This window comes from Ranitomeya variabilis, chromosome 7 (genome assembly GCF_051348905.1).
Source record: "Ranitomeya variabilis isolate aRanVar5 chromosome 7, aRanVar5.hap1, whole genome shotgun sequence".
Taxonomy (NCBI): domain Eukaryota; kingdom Metazoa; phylum Chordata; class Amphibia; order Anura; family Dendrobatidae; genus Ranitomeya; species Ranitomeya variabilis.
The window spans coordinates 92,150,560-92,164,349 of NC_135238.1; the positions used below are offsets into that span (position 1 = coordinate 92,150,560).

Genomic DNA, 13,790 nt, shown 5'->3' on the forward strand with positions numbered 1-13,790 from the left:
TCATTACATCTTATCTCCTTAGCGCATGAGCGCCATGTAGACGAGGTGGCCGAGTGGTTAAGGCGATGGACTGCTAATCCATTGTGCTCTGCATGCATGGGTTTGAATCCCATCCTCGTCGGTTTAATCTGCTTGTTACACGTTGTATTGTTTTGATTTCTTTTCTAGCCCAAGCGGTAGATACTTCAAGCTTGAAAGTTTATCTTCCTTTTTAAGAAAGCTGCTATCAAACTTTGCAGAGTCAGAAGTGTAATTCCACTGGTTTTATCTTTTAATGCTTGATGCATCCTTTATTCTCTAAAGAAAATTATATCATCTAATTCCTTTTTAAGCACTTCGACAGCAGAGATTTTTTTCTCTCAACTGCACTATGTTAGGACTGTGGTAAAGACAGGTTTAATGTCATACAAGAACAAAAGTCCTCTTTTTTTGGCTAAAATGGCCCAAACTGAGGTGAAGAAAGAAAAGCACTGCTGACATTCGAAATCAAGATTTTCTGTTTACTAAACAGGCGCTTTGACCAACTAAGCTAAAGACAAAATTCACTATTTTTATGTTTGATGCCATCTTCCTTCCTTTTTGGCCCCTATACAGAAGAAATTCTTAATCTCACAATTGCACTATCAGTAGAGACGCAGCCAAGGTAAATTTGAGGTTTTACGCAAGTGAAATTCCCATTTTTAAGATAGGAAGTTTGTTTTTCAGATGATGAAAACAAGGCACTGCTGAGATTCGAACTCAGGATCTCCTGTTTACTAGACAGGCGCTTTAACCAACTAAGCCACAGCACCACAAGCTGGAAAGCCTATGAAATCTAGGGAAGATGTCAGCACCAATCAAAACTTTCAAGTGGTTAACTTAGCAAGACAACATTGAGTTGAGTTTCATTCCATGCACACAGAAACGAGGAACAGGATGTAATTCTCAGTCATGAAGTCCAGCTTTAATTTGGGACTTATTTTTCTTCCAAGTTATGACACAAAATAGGCGGATTGAAGGAATTCCACGGCAGGGCCAAAGGAGGAAAAATTAGGAATGATTGAAAAGTTGGTATTAAAACCCTGAGCACTGGTTTATTTCCTACAGAGTTTGCCCCAATCTAACTTTAAAAAATAGACACTGTAGGAGATAATATAAGGCCACTCTGACAAAAGCTGACATAAAATCTTCAGAGAAAGCACACTGACTGGTAAAAATAATCATTACATCTTATCTCCTTAGCGCATGAGCGGCATGTAGACGAGGTGGCCGAGTGGTTAAGGCGATGGACTGCTAATCCATTGTGCTCTGCATGCATGGGTTTGAATCCCATCCTCGTCGGTTTAATCTGCTTGTTACACGTTGTATTGTTTTGATTTCTTTTCTAGCCCAAGCGGTAGATACTTCAAGCTTGAAAGTTTATCTTCCTTTTTAAGAAAGCTGCTATCAAACTTTGCAGAGTCAGAAGTGTAATTCCACTGGTTTTATCTTTTAATGCTTGATGCATCCTTTATTCTCTAAAGAAAATTATATCATCTAATTCCTTTTTAAGCACTTCGACAGCAGAGATTTTTTTCTCTCAACTGCACTATGTTAGGACTGTGGTAAAGACAGGTTTAATGTCATACAAGAACAAAAGTCCTCTTTTTTTGGCTAAAATGGCCCAAACTGAGGTGAAGAAAGAAAAGCACTGCTGACATTCGAAATCAAGATTTTCTGTTTACTAAACAGGCGCTTTGACCAACTAAGCTAAAGACAAAATTCACTATTTTTATGTTTGATGCCATCTTCCTTCCTTTTTGGCCCCTATACAGAAGAAATTCTTAATCTCACAATTGCACTATCAGTAGAGACGCAGCCAAGGTAAATTTGAGGTTTTACGCAAGTGAAATTCCCATTTTTAAGATAGGAAGTTTGTTTTTCAGATGATGAAAACAAGGCACTGCTGAGATTCGAACTCAGGATCTCCTGTTTACTAGACAGGCGCTTTAACCAACTAAGCCACAGCACCACAAGCTGGAAAGCCTATGAAATCTAGGGAAGATGTCAGCACCAATCAAAACTTTCAAGTGGTTAACTTAGCAAGACAACATTGAGTTGAGTTTCATTCCATGCACACAGAAACGAGGAACAGGATGTAATTCTCAGTCATGAAGTCCAGCTTTAATTTGGGACTTATTTTTCTTCCAAGTTATGACACAAAATAGGCGGATTGAAGGAATTCCACGGCAGGGCCAAAGGAGGAAAAATTAGGAATGATTGAAAAGTTGGTATTAAAACCCTGAGCACTGGTTTATTTCCTACAGAGTTTGCCCCAATCTAACTTTAAAAAATAGACACTGTAGGAGATAATATAAGGCCACTCTGACAAAAGCTGACATAAAATCTTCAGAGAAAGCACACTGACTGGTAAAAATAATCATTACATCTTATCTCCTTAGCGCATGAGCGGCATGTAGACGAGGTGGCCGAGTGGTTAAGGCGATGGACTGCTAATCCATTGTGCTCTGCATGCATGGGTTCGAATCCCATCCTCGTCGGTTTAATCTGCTTGTTACACGTTGTATTGTTTTGATTTCTTTTCTAGCCCAAGCGGTAGATACTTCAAGCTTGAAAGTTTATCTTCCTTTTTAAGAAAGCTGCTATCAAACTTTGCAGAGTCAGAAGTGTAATTCCACTGGTTTTATCTTTTAATGCTTGATGCATCCTTTATTCTCTAAAGAAAATTATATCATCTAATTCCTTTTTAAGCACTTCGACAGCAGAGATTTTTTTCTCTCAACTGCACTATGTTAGGACTGTGGTAAAGACAGGTTTAATGTCATACAAGAACAAAAGTCCTCTTTTTTTGGCTAAAATGGCCCAAACTGAGGTGAAGAAAGAAAAGCACTGCTGACATTCGAAATCAAGATTTTCTGTTTACTAAACAGGCGCTTTGACCAACTAAGCTAAAGACAAAATCCACTATTTTTATGTTTGATGCCATCTTCCTTCCTTTTTGGCCCCTATACAGAAGAAATTCTTAATCTCACAATTGCACTATCAGTAGAGACGCAGCCAAGGTAAATTTGAGGTTTTACGCAAGTGAAATTCCCATTTTTAAGATAGGAAGTTTGTTTTTCAGATGATGAAAACAAGGCACTGCTGAGATTCGAACTCAGGATCTCCTGTTTACTAGACAGGCGCTTTAACCAACTAAGCCACAGCACCACAAGCTGGAAAGCCTATGAAATCTAGGGAAGATGTCAGCACCAATCAAAACTTTCAAGTGGTTAACTTAGCAAGACAACATTGAGTTGAGTTTCATTCCATGCACACAGAAACGAGGAACAGGATGTAATTCTCAGTCATGAAGTCCAGCTTTAATTTGGGACTTATTTTTCTTCCAAGTTATGACACAAAATAGGCGGATTGAAGGAATTCCACGGCAGGGCCAAAGGAGGAAAAATTAGGAATGATTGAAAAGTTGGTATTAAAACCCTGAGCACTGGTTTATTTCCTACAGAGTTTGCCCCAATCTAACTTTAAAAAATAGACACTGTAGGAGATAATATAAGGCCACTCTGACAAAAGCTGACATAAAATCTTCAGAGAAAGCACACTGACTGGTAAAAATAATCATTACATCTTATCTCCTTAGCGCATGAGCGCCATGTAGACGAGGTGGCCGAGTGGTTAAGGCGATGGACTGCTAATCCATTGTGCTCTGCATGCATGGGTTTGAATCCCATCCTCGTCGGTTTAATCTGCTTGTTACACGTTGTATTGTTTTGATTTCTTTTCTAGCCCAAGCGGTAGATACTTCAAGCTTGAAAGTTTATCTTCCTTTTTAAGAAAGCTGCTATCAAACTTTGCAGAGTCAGAAGTGTAATTCCACTGGTTTTATCTTTTAATGCTTGATGCATCCTTTATTCTCTAAAGAAAATTATATCATCTAATTCCTTTTTAAGCACTTCGACAGCAGAGATTTTTTTCTCTCAACTGCACTATGTTAGGACTGTGGTAAAGACAGGTTTAATGTCATACAAGAACAAAAGTCCTCTTTTTTTGGCTAAAATGGCCCAAACTGAGGTGAAGAAAGAAAAGCACTGCTGACATTCGAAATCAAGATTTTCTGTTTACTAAACAGGCGCTTTGACCAACTAAGCTAAAGACAAAATCCACTATTTTTATGTTTGATGCCATCTTCCTTCCTTTTTGGCCCCTATACAGAAGAAATTCTTAATCTCACAATTGCACTATCAGTAGAGACGCAGCCAAGGTAAATTTGAGGTTTTACGCAAGTGAAATTCCCATTTTTAAGATAGGAAGTTTGTTTTTCAGATGATGAAAACAAGGCACTGCTGAGATTCGAACTCAGGATCTCCTGTTTACTAGACAGGCGCTTTAACCAACTAAGCCACAGCACCACAAGCTGGAAAGCCTATGAAATCTAGGGAAGATGTCAGCACCAATCAAAACTTTCAAGTGGTTAACTTAGCAAGACAACATTGAGTTGAGTTTCATTCCATGCACACAGAAACGAGGAACAGGATGTAATTCTCAGTCATGAAGTCCAGCTTTAATTTGGGACTTATTTTTCTTCCAAGTTATGACACAAAATAGGCGGATTGAAGGAATTCCACGGCAGGGCCAAAGGAGGAAAAATTAGGAATGATTGAAAAGTTGGTATTAAAACCCTGAGCACTGGTTTATTTCCTACAGAGTTTGCCCCAATCTAACTTTAAAAAATAGACACTGTAGGAGATAATATAAGGCCACTCTGACAAAAGCTGACATAAAATCTTCAGAGAAAGCACACTGACTGGTAAAAATAATCATTACATCTTATCTCCTTAGCGCATGAGCGCCATGTAGACGAGGTGGCCGAGTGGTTAAGGCGATGGACTGCTAATCCATTGTGCTCTGCATGCATGGGTTTGAATCCCATCCTCGTTGGTTTAATCTGCTTGTTACACGTTGTATTGTTTTGATTTCTTTTCTAGCCCAAGCGGTAGATACTTCAAGCTTGAAAGTTTATCTTCCTTTTTAAGAAAGCTGCTATCAAACTTTGCAGAGTCAGAAGTGTAATTCCACTGGTTTTATCTTTTAATGCTTGATGCATCCTTTATTCTCTAAAGAAAATTATATCATCTAATTCCTTTTTAAGCACTTCGACAGCAGAGATTTTTTTCTCTCAACTGCACTATGTTAGGACTGTGGTAAAGACAGGTTTAATGTCATACAAGAACAAAAGTCCTCTTTTTTTGGCTAAAATGGCCCAAACTGAGGTGAAGAAAGAAAAGCACTGCTGACATTCGAAATCAAGATTTTCTGTTTACTAAACAGGCGCTTTGACCAACTAAGCTAAAGACAAAATCCACTATTTTTATGTTTGATGCCATCTTCCTTCCTTTTTGGCCCCTATACAGAAGAAATTCTTAATCTCACAATTGCACTATCAGTAGAGACGCAGCCAAGGTAAATTTGAGGTTTTACGCAAGTGAAATTCCCATTTTTAAGATAGGAAGTTTGTTTTTCAGATGATGAAAACAAGGCACTGCTGAGATTCGAACTCAGGATCTCCTGTTTACTAGACAGGCGCTTTAACCAACTAAGCCACAGCACCACAAGCTGGAAAGCCTATGAAATCTAGGGAAGATGTCAGCACCAATCAAAACTTTCAAGTGGTTAACTTAGCAAGACAACATTGAGTTGAGTTTCATTCCATGCACACAGAAACGAGGAACAGGATGTAATTCTCAGTCATGAAGTCCAGCTTTAATTTGGGACTTATTTTTCTTCCAAGTTATGACACAAAATAGGCGGATTGAAGGAATTCCACGGCAGGGCCAAAGGAGGAAAAATTAGGAATGATTGAAAAGTTGGTATTAAAACCCTGAGCACTGGTTTATTTCCTACAGAGTTTGCCCCAATCTAACTTTAAAAAATAGACACTGTAGGAGATAATATAAGGCCACTCTGACAAAAGCTGACATAAAATCTTCAGAGAAAGCACACTGACTGGTAAAAATAATCATTACATCTTATCTCCTTAGCGCATGAGCGGCATGTAGACGAGGTGGCCGAGTGGTTAAGGCGATGGACTGCTAATCCATTGTGCTCTGCATGCATGGGTTCGAATCCCATCCTCGTCGGTTTAATCTGCTTGTTACACGTTGTATTGTTTTGATTTCTTTTCTAGCCCAAGCGGTAGATACTTCAAGCTTGAAAGTTTATCTTCCTTTTTAAGAAAGCTGCTATCAAACTTTGCAGAGTCAGAAGTGTAATTCCACTGGTTTTATCTTTTAATGCTTGATGCATCCTTTATTCTCTAAAGAAAATTATATCATCTAATTCCTTTTTAAGCACTTCGACAGCAGAGATTTTTTTCTCTCAACTGCACTATGTTAGGACTGTGGTAAAGACAGGTTTAATGTCATACAAGAACAAAAGTCCTCTTTTTTTGGCTAAAATGGCCCAAACTGAGGTGAAGAAAGAAAAGCACTGCTGACATTCGAAATCAAGATTTTCTGTTTACTAAACAGGCGCTTTGACCAACTAAGCTAAAGACAAAATCCACTATTTTTATGTTTGATGCCATCTTCCTTCCTTTTTGGCCCCTATACAGAAGAAATTCTTAATCTCACAATTGCACTATCAGTAGAGACGCAGCCAAGGTAAATTTGAGGTTTTACGCAAGTGAAATTCCCATTTTTAAGATAGGAAGTTTGTTTTTCAGATGATGAAAACAAGGCACTGCTGAGATTCGAACTCAGGATCTCCTGTTTACTAGACAGGCGCTTTAACCAACTAAGCCACAGCACCACAAGCTGAAAAGCCTATGAAATCTAGGGAAGATGTCAGCACCAATCAAAACTTTCAAGTGGTTAACTTAGCAAGACAACATTGAGTTGAGTTTCATTCCATGCACACAGAAACGAGGAACAGGATGTAATTCTCAGTCATGAAGTCCAGCTTTAATTTGGGACTTATTTTTCTTCCAAGTTATGACACAAAATAGGCGGATTGAAGGAATTCCACGGCAGGGCCAAAGGAGGAAAAATTAGGAATGATTGAAAAGTTGGTATTAAAACCCTGAGCACTGGTTTATTTCCTACAGAGTTTGCCCCAATCTAACTTTAAAAAATAGACACTGTAGGAGATAATATAAGGCCACTCTGACAAAAGCTGACATAAAATCTTCAGAGAAAGCACACTGACTGGTAAAAATAATCATTACATCTTATCTCCTTAGCGCATGAGCGGCATGTAGACGAGGTGGCCGAGTGGTTAAGGCGATGGACTGCTAATCCATTGTGCTCTGCATGCATGGGTTCGAATCCCATCCTCGTTGGTTTAATCTGCTTGTTACACGTTGTATTGTTTTGATTTCTTTTCTAGCCCAAGCGGTAGATACTTCAAGCTTGAAAGTTTATCTTCCTTTTTAAGAAAGCTGCTATCAAACTTTGCAGAGTCAGAAGTGTAATTCCACTGTTTTTATCTTTTAATGCTTGATGCATCCTTTATTCTCTAAAGAAAATTATATCATCTAATTCCTTTTTAAGCACTTCGACAGCAGAGATTTTTTTCTCTCAACTGCACTATGTTAGGACTGTGGTAAAGACAGGTTTAATGTCATACAAGAACAAAAGTCCTCTTTTTTTGGCTAAAATGGCCCAAACTGAGGTGAAGAAAGAAAAGCACTGCTGACATTCGAAATCAAGATTTTCTGTTTACTAAACAGGCGCTTTGACCAACTAAGCTAAAGACAAAATCCACTGGTTTTATGTTTGATGCCATCTTCCTTCCTTTTTGGCCCCTATACAGAAGAAATTCTTAATCTCACAATTGCACTATCAGTAGAGACGCAGCCAAGGTAAATTTGAGGTTTTACGCAAGTGAAATTCCCATTTTTAAGATAGGAAGTTTGTTTTTCAGATGATGAAAACAAGGCACTGCTGAGATTCGAACTCAGGATCTCCTGTTTACTAGACAGGCGCTTTAACCAACTAAGCCACAGCACCACAAGCTGGAAAGCCTATGAAATCTAGGGAAGATGTCAGCACCAATCAAAACTTTCAAGTGGTTAACTTAGCAAGACAACATTGAGTTGAGTTTCATTCCATGCACACAGAAACGAGGAACAGGATGTAATTCTCAGTCATGAAGTCCAGCTTTAATTTGGGACTTATTTTTCTTCCAAGTTATGACACAAAATAGGCGGATTGAAGGAATTCCACGGCAGGGCCAAAGGAGGAAAAATTAGGAATGATTGAAAAGTTGGTATTAAAACCCTGAGCACTGGTTTATTTCCTACAGAGTTTGCCCCAATCTAACTTTAAAAAATAGACACTGTAGGAGATAATATAAGGCCACTCTGACAAAAGCTGACATAAAATCTTCAGAGAAAGCACACTGACTGGTAAAAATAATCATTACATCTTATCTCCTTAGCGCATGAGCGGCATGTAGACGAGGTGGCCGAGTGGTTAAGGCGATGGACTGCTAATCCATTGTGCTCTGCATGCATGGGTTCGAATCCCATCCTCGTCGGTTTAATCTGCTTGTTACACGTTGTATTGTTTTGATTTCTTTTCTAGCCCAAGCGGTAGATACTTCAAGCTTGAAAGTTTATCTTCCTTTTTAAGAAAGCTGCTATCAAACTTTGCAGAGTCAGAAGTGTAATTCCACTGGTTTTATCTTTTAATGCTTGATGCATCCTTTATTCTCTAAAGAAAATTATATCATCTAATTCCTTTTTAAGCACTTCGACAGCAGAGATTTTTTTCTCTCAACTGCACTATGTTAGGACTGTGGTAAAGACAGGTTTAATGTCATACAAGAACAAAAGTCCTCTTTTTTTGGCTAAAATGGCCCAAACTGAGGTGAAGAAAGAAAAGCACTGCTGACATTCGAAATCAAGATTTTCTGTTTACTAAACAGGCGCTTTGACCAACTAAGCTAAAGACAAAATCCACTGGTTTTATGTTTGATGCCATCTTCCTTCCTTTTTGGCCCCTATACAGAAGAAATTCTTAATCTCACAATTGCACTATCAGTAGAGACGCAGCCAAGGTAAATTTGAGGTTTTACGCAAGTGAAATTCCCATTTTTAAGATAGGAAGTTTGTTTTTCAGATGATGAAAACAAGGCACTGCTGAGATTCGAACTCAGGATCTCCTGTTTACTAGACAGGCGCTTTAACCAACTAAGCCACAGCACCACAAGCTGGAAAGCCTATGAAATCTAGGGAAGATGTCAGCACCAATCAAAACTTTCAAGTGGTTAACTTAGCAAGACAACATTGAGTTGAGTTTCATTCCATGCACACAGAAACGAGGAACAGGATGTAATTCTCAGTCATGAAGTCCAGCTTTAATTTGGGACTTATTTTTCTTCCAAGTTATGACACAAAATAGGCGGATTGAAGGAATTCCACGGCAGGGCCAAAGGAGGAAAAATTAGGAATGATTGAAAAGTTGGTATTAAAACCCTGAGCACTGGTTTATTTCCTACAGAGTTTGCCCCAATCTAACTTTAAAAAATAGACACTGTAGGAGATAATATAAGGCCACTCTGACAAAAGCTGACATAAAATCTTCAGAGAAAGCACACTGACTGGTAAAAATAATCATTACATCTTATCTCCTTAGCGCATGAGCGGCATGTAGACGAGGTGGCCGAGTGGTTAAGGCGATGGACTGCTAATCCATTGTGCTCTGCATGCATGGGTTCGAATCCCATCCTCGTTGGTTTAATCTGCTTGTTACACGTTGTATTGTTTTGATTTCTTTTCTAGCCCAAGCGGTAGATACTTCAAGCTTGAAAGTTTATCTTCCTTTTTAAGAAAGCTGCTATCAAACTTTGCAGAGTCAGAAGTGTAATTCCACTGGTTTTATCTTTTAATGCTTGATGCATCCTTTATTCTCTAAAGAAAATTATATCATCTAATTCCTTTTTAAGCACTTCGACAGCAGAGATTTTTTTCTCTCAACTGCACTATGTTAGGACTGTGGTAAAGACAGGTTTAATGTCATACAAGAACAAAAGTCCTCTTTTTTTGGCTAAAATGGCCCAAACTGAGGTGAAGAAAGAAAAGCACTGCTGACATTCGAAATCAAGATTTTCTGTTTACTAAACAGGCGCTTTGACCAACTAAGCTAAAGACAAAATCCACTGGTTTTATGTTTGATGCCATCTTCCTTCCTTTTTGGCCCCTATACAGAAGAAATTCTTAATCTCACAATTGCACTATCAGTAGAGACGCAGCCAAGGTAAATTTGAGGTTTTACGCAAGTGAAATTCCCATTTTTAAGATAGGAAGTTTGTTTTTCAGATGATGAAAACAAGGCACTGCTGAGATTCGAACTCAGGATCTCCTGTTTACTAGACAGGCGCTTTAACCAACTAAGCCACAGCACCACAAGCTGGAAAGCCTATGAAATCTAGGGAAGATGTCAGCACCAATCAAAACTTTCAAGTGGTTAACTTAGCAAGACAACATTGAGTTGAGTTTCATTCCATGCACACAGAAACGAGGAACAGGATGTAATTCTCAGTCATGAAGTCCAGCTTTAATTTGGGACTTATTTTTCTTCCAAGTTATGACACAAAATAGGCGGATTGAAGGAATTCCACGGCAGGGCCAAAGGAGGAAAAATTAGGAATGATTGAAAAGTTGGTATTAAAACCCTGAGCACTGGTTTATTTCCTACAGAGTTTGCCCCAATCTAACTTTAAAAAATAGACACTGTAGGAGATAATATAAGGCCACTCTGACAAAAGCTGACATAAAATCTTCAGAGAAAGCACACTGACTGGTAAAAATAATCATTACATCTTATCTCCTTAGCGCATGAGCGGCATGTAGACGAGGTGGCCGAGTGGTTAAGGCGATGGACTGCTAATCCATTGTGCTCTGCATGCATGGGTTCGAATCCCATCCTCGTCGGTTTAATCTGCTTGTTACACGTTGTATTGTTTTGATTTCTTTTCTAGCCCAAGCGGTAGATACTTCAAGCTTGAAAGTTTATCTTCCTTTTTAAGAAAGCTGCTATCAAACTTTGCAGAGTCAGAAGTGTAATTCCACTGGTTTTATCTTTTAATGCTTGATGCATCCTTTATTCTCTAAAGAAAATTATATCATCTAATTCCTTTTTAAGCACTTCGACAGCAGAGATTTTTTTCTCTCAACTGCACTATGTTAGGACTGTGGTAAAGACAGGTTTAATGTCATACAAGAACAAAAGTCCTCTTTTTTTGGCTAAAATGGCCCAAACTGAGGTGAAGAAAGAAAAGCACTGCTGACATTCGAAATCAAGATTTTCTGTTTACTAAACAGGCGCTTTGACCAACTAAGCTAAAGACAAAATCCACTGGTTTTATGTTTGATGCCATCTTCCTTCCTTTTTGGCCCCTATACAGAAGAAATTCTTAATCTCACAATTGCACTATCAGTAGAGACGCAGCCAAGGTAAATTTGAGGTTTTACGCAAGTGAAATTCCCATTTTTAAGATAGGAAGTTTGTTTTTCAGATGATGAAAACAAGGCACTGCTGAGATTCGAACTCAGGATCTCCTGTTTACTAGACAGGCGCTTTAACCAACTAAGCCACAGCACCACAAGCTGGAAAGCCTATGAAATCTAGGGAAGATGTCAGCACCAATCAAAACTTTCAAGTGGTTAACTTAGCAAGACAACATTGAGTTGAGTTTCATTCCATGCACACAGAAACGAGGAACAGGATGTAATTCTCAGTCATGAAGTCCAGCTTTAATTTGGGACTTATTTTTCTTCCAAGTTATGACACAAAATAGGCGGATTGAAGGAATTCCACGGCAGGGCCAAAGGAGGAAAAATTAGGAATGATTGAAAAGTTGGTATTAAAACCCTGAGCACTGGTTTATTTCCTACAGAGTTTGCCCCAATCTAACTTTAAAAAATAGACACTGTAGGAGATAATATAAGGCCACTCTGACAAAAGCTGACATAAAATCTTCAGAGAAAGCACACTGACTGGTAAAAATAATCATTACATCTTATCTCCTTAGCGCATGAGCGCCATGTAGACGAGGTGGCCGAGTGGTTAAGGCGATGGACTGCTAATCCATTGTGCTCTGCATGCATGGGTTTGAATCCCATCCTCGTCGGTTTAATCTGCTTGTTACACGTTGTATTGTTTTGATTTCTTTTCTAGCCCAAGCGGTAGATACTTCAAGCTTGAAAGTTTATCTTCCTTTTTAAGAAAGCTGCTATCAAACTTTGCAGAGTCAGAAGTGTAATTCCACTGGTTTTATCTTTTAATGCTTGATGCATCCTTTATTCTCTAAAGAAAATTATATCATCTAATTCCTTTTTAAGCACTTCGACAGCAGAGATTTTTTTCTCTCAACTGCACTATGTTAGGACTGTGGTAAAGACAGGTTTAATGTCATACAAGAACAAAAGTCCTCTTTTTTTGGCTAAAATGGCCCAAACTGAGGTGAAGAAAGAAAAGCACTGCTGACATTCGAAATCAAGATTTTCTGTTTACTAAACAGGCGCTTTGACCAACTAAGCTAAAGACAAAATCCACTATTTTTATGTTTGATGCCATCTTCCTTCCTTTTTGGCCCCTATACAGAAGAAATTCTTAATCTCACAATTGCACTATCAGTAGAGACGCAGCCAAGGTAAATTTGAGGTTTTACGCAAGTGAAATTCCCATTTTTAAGATAGGAAGTTTGTTTTTCAGATGATGAAAACAAGGCACTGCTGAGATTCGAACTCAGGATCTCCTGTTTACTAGACAGGCGCTTTAACCAACTAAGCCACAGCACCACAAGCTGGAAAGCCTATGAAATCTAGGGAAGATGTCAGCACCAATCAAAACTTTCAAGTGGTTAACTTAGCAAGACAACATTGAGTTGAGTTTCATTCCATGCACACAGAAACGAGGAACAGGATGTAATTCTCAGTCATGAAGTCCAGCTTTAATTTGGGACTTATTTTTCTTCCAAGTTATGACACAAAATAGGCGGATTGAAGGAATTCCACGGCAGGGCCAAAGGAGGAAAAATTAGGAATGATTGAAAAGTTGGTATTAAAACCCTGAGCACTGGTTTATTTCCTACAGAGTTTGCCCCAATCTAACTTTAAAAAATAGACACTGTAGGAGATAATATAAGGCCACTCTGACAAAAGCTGACATAAAATCTTCAGAGAAAGCACACTGACTGGTAAAAATAATCATTACATCTTATCTCCTTAGCGCATGAGCGGCATGTAGACGAGGTGGCCGAGTGGTTAAGGCGATGGACTGCTAATCCATTGTGCTCTGCATGCATGGGTTCGAATCCCATCCTCGTTGGTTTAATCTGCTTGTTACACGTTGTATTGTTTTGATTTCTTTTCTAGCCCAAGCGGTAGATACTTCAAGCTTGAAAGTTTATCTTCCTTTTTAAGAAAGCTGCTATCAAACTTTGCAGAGTCAGAAGTGTAATTCCACTGGTTTTATCTTTTAATGCTTGATGCATCCTTTATTCTCTAAAGAAAATTATATCATCTAATTCCTTTTTAAGCACTTCGACAGCAGAGATTTTTTTCTCTCAACTGCACTATGTTAGGACTGTGGTAAAGACAGGTTTAATGTCATACAAGAACAAAAGTCCTCTTTTTTTGGCTAAAATGGCCCAAACTGAGGTGAAGAAAGAAAAGCACTGCTGACATTCGAAATCAAGATTTTCTGTTTACTAAACAGGCGCTTTGACCAACTAAGCTAAAGACAAAATCCACTATTTTTATGTTTGATGCCATCTTCCTTCCTTTTTGGCCCCTATACAGAAGAAAT

At 38.6% G+C, this 13,790-nt stretch overlaps 23 non-coding genes across 23 annotated transcripts; 12 read left to right on the forward strand and 11 right to left on the reverse strand.

The window, feature by feature from the left end:
• The first annotated feature begins 39 nt into the window (after window positions 1-39).
• On the forward strand, window positions 40-121 carry TRNAS-GCU (transfer RNA serine (anticodon GCU)). Its single transcript has one exon. It is a non-coding gene; the product is annotated as a tRNA-Ser (tRNA).
• Window positions 122-717: 596 nt separating this feature from the next.
• On the reverse strand, window positions 718-791 carry TRNAT-AGU (transfer RNA threonine (anticodon AGU)). The gene has a single exon. It is a non-coding gene; the product is annotated as a tRNA-Thr (tRNA).
• A 447-nt stretch (window positions 792-1,238) lies between these two features.
• Window positions 1,239-1,320, forward strand: TRNAS-GCU (transfer RNA serine (anticodon GCU)). The gene has a single exon. It is a non-coding gene; the product is annotated as a tRNA-Ser (tRNA).
• A 596-nt stretch (window positions 1,321-1,916) lies between these two features.
• TRNAT-AGU (transfer RNA threonine (anticodon AGU)) lies at window positions 1,917-1,990 on the reverse strand. The gene has a single exon. It is a non-coding gene; the product is annotated as a tRNA-Thr (tRNA).
• Window positions 1,991-2,437: 447 nt separating this feature from the next.
• Window positions 2,438-2,519, forward strand: TRNAS-GCU (transfer RNA serine (anticodon GCU)). Its single transcript has one exon. It is a non-coding gene; the product is annotated as a tRNA-Ser (tRNA).
• Window positions 2,520-3,115: 596 nt separating this feature from the next.
• Window positions 3,116-3,189, reverse strand: TRNAT-AGU (transfer RNA threonine (anticodon AGU)). Its single transcript has one exon. It is a non-coding gene; the product is annotated as a tRNA-Thr (tRNA).
• Window positions 3,190-3,636: 447 nt separating this feature from the next.
• Window positions 3,637-3,718, forward strand: TRNAS-GCU (transfer RNA serine (anticodon GCU)). The gene has a single exon. It is a non-coding gene; the product is annotated as a tRNA-Ser (tRNA).
• Window positions 3,719-4,314: 596 nt separating this feature from the next.
• On the reverse strand, window positions 4,315-4,388 carry TRNAT-AGU (transfer RNA threonine (anticodon AGU)). The gene has a single exon. It is a non-coding gene; the product is annotated as a tRNA-Thr (tRNA).
• Window positions 4,389-4,835: 447 nt separating this feature from the next.
• TRNAS-GCU (transfer RNA serine (anticodon GCU)) lies at window positions 4,836-4,917 on the forward strand. The gene has a single exon. It is a non-coding gene; the product is annotated as a tRNA-Ser (tRNA).
• Window positions 4,918-5,513: 596 nt separating this feature from the next.
• Window positions 5,514-5,587, reverse strand: TRNAT-AGU (transfer RNA threonine (anticodon AGU)). Its single transcript has one exon. It is a non-coding gene; the product is annotated as a tRNA-Thr (tRNA).
• Window positions 5,588-6,034: 447 nt separating this feature from the next.
• TRNAS-GCU (transfer RNA serine (anticodon GCU)) lies at window positions 6,035-6,116 on the forward strand. Its single transcript has one exon. It is a non-coding gene; the product is annotated as a tRNA-Ser (tRNA).
• A 596-nt stretch (window positions 6,117-6,712) lies between these two features.
• On the reverse strand, window positions 6,713-6,786 carry TRNAT-AGU (transfer RNA threonine (anticodon AGU)). The gene has a single exon. It is a non-coding gene; the product is annotated as a tRNA-Thr (tRNA).
• Window positions 6,787-7,233: 447 nt separating this feature from the next.
• On the forward strand, window positions 7,234-7,315 carry TRNAS-GCU (transfer RNA serine (anticodon GCU)). Its single transcript has one exon. It is a non-coding gene; the product is annotated as a tRNA-Ser (tRNA).
• Window positions 7,316-7,911: 596 nt separating this feature from the next.
• Window positions 7,912-7,985, reverse strand: TRNAT-AGU (transfer RNA threonine (anticodon AGU)). Its single transcript has one exon. It is a non-coding gene; the product is annotated as a tRNA-Thr (tRNA).
• A 447-nt stretch (window positions 7,986-8,432) lies between these two features.
• TRNAS-GCU (transfer RNA serine (anticodon GCU)) lies at window positions 8,433-8,514 on the forward strand. Its single transcript has one exon. It is a non-coding gene; the product is annotated as a tRNA-Ser (tRNA).
• A 596-nt stretch (window positions 8,515-9,110) lies between these two features.
• TRNAT-AGU (transfer RNA threonine (anticodon AGU)) lies at window positions 9,111-9,184 on the reverse strand. Its single transcript has one exon. It is a non-coding gene; the product is annotated as a tRNA-Thr (tRNA).
• Window positions 9,185-9,631: 447 nt separating this feature from the next.
• TRNAS-GCU (transfer RNA serine (anticodon GCU)) lies at window positions 9,632-9,713 on the forward strand. Its single transcript has one exon. It is a non-coding gene; the product is annotated as a tRNA-Ser (tRNA).
• Window positions 9,714-10,309: 596 nt separating this feature from the next.
• TRNAT-AGU (transfer RNA threonine (anticodon AGU)) lies at window positions 10,310-10,383 on the reverse strand. Its single transcript has one exon. It is a non-coding gene; the product is annotated as a tRNA-Thr (tRNA).
• Window positions 10,384-10,830: 447 nt separating this feature from the next.
• On the forward strand, window positions 10,831-10,912 carry TRNAS-GCU (transfer RNA serine (anticodon GCU)). Its single transcript has one exon. It is a non-coding gene; the product is annotated as a tRNA-Ser (tRNA).
• Window positions 10,913-11,508: 596 nt separating this feature from the next.
• Window positions 11,509-11,582, reverse strand: TRNAT-AGU (transfer RNA threonine (anticodon AGU)). Its single transcript has one exon. It is a non-coding gene; the product is annotated as a tRNA-Thr (tRNA).
• A 447-nt stretch (window positions 11,583-12,029) lies between these two features.
• TRNAS-GCU (transfer RNA serine (anticodon GCU)) lies at window positions 12,030-12,111 on the forward strand. Its single transcript has one exon. It is a non-coding gene; the product is annotated as a tRNA-Ser (tRNA).
• Window positions 12,112-12,707: 596 nt separating this feature from the next.
• On the reverse strand, window positions 12,708-12,781 carry TRNAT-AGU (transfer RNA threonine (anticodon AGU)). The gene has a single exon. It is a non-coding gene; the product is annotated as a tRNA-Thr (tRNA).
• A 447-nt stretch (window positions 12,782-13,228) lies between these two features.
• On the forward strand, window positions 13,229-13,310 carry TRNAS-GCU (transfer RNA serine (anticodon GCU)). Its single transcript has one exon. It is a non-coding gene; the product is annotated as a tRNA-Ser (tRNA).
• The last annotated feature ends 480 nt before the right edge of the window (window positions 13,311-13,790 follow it).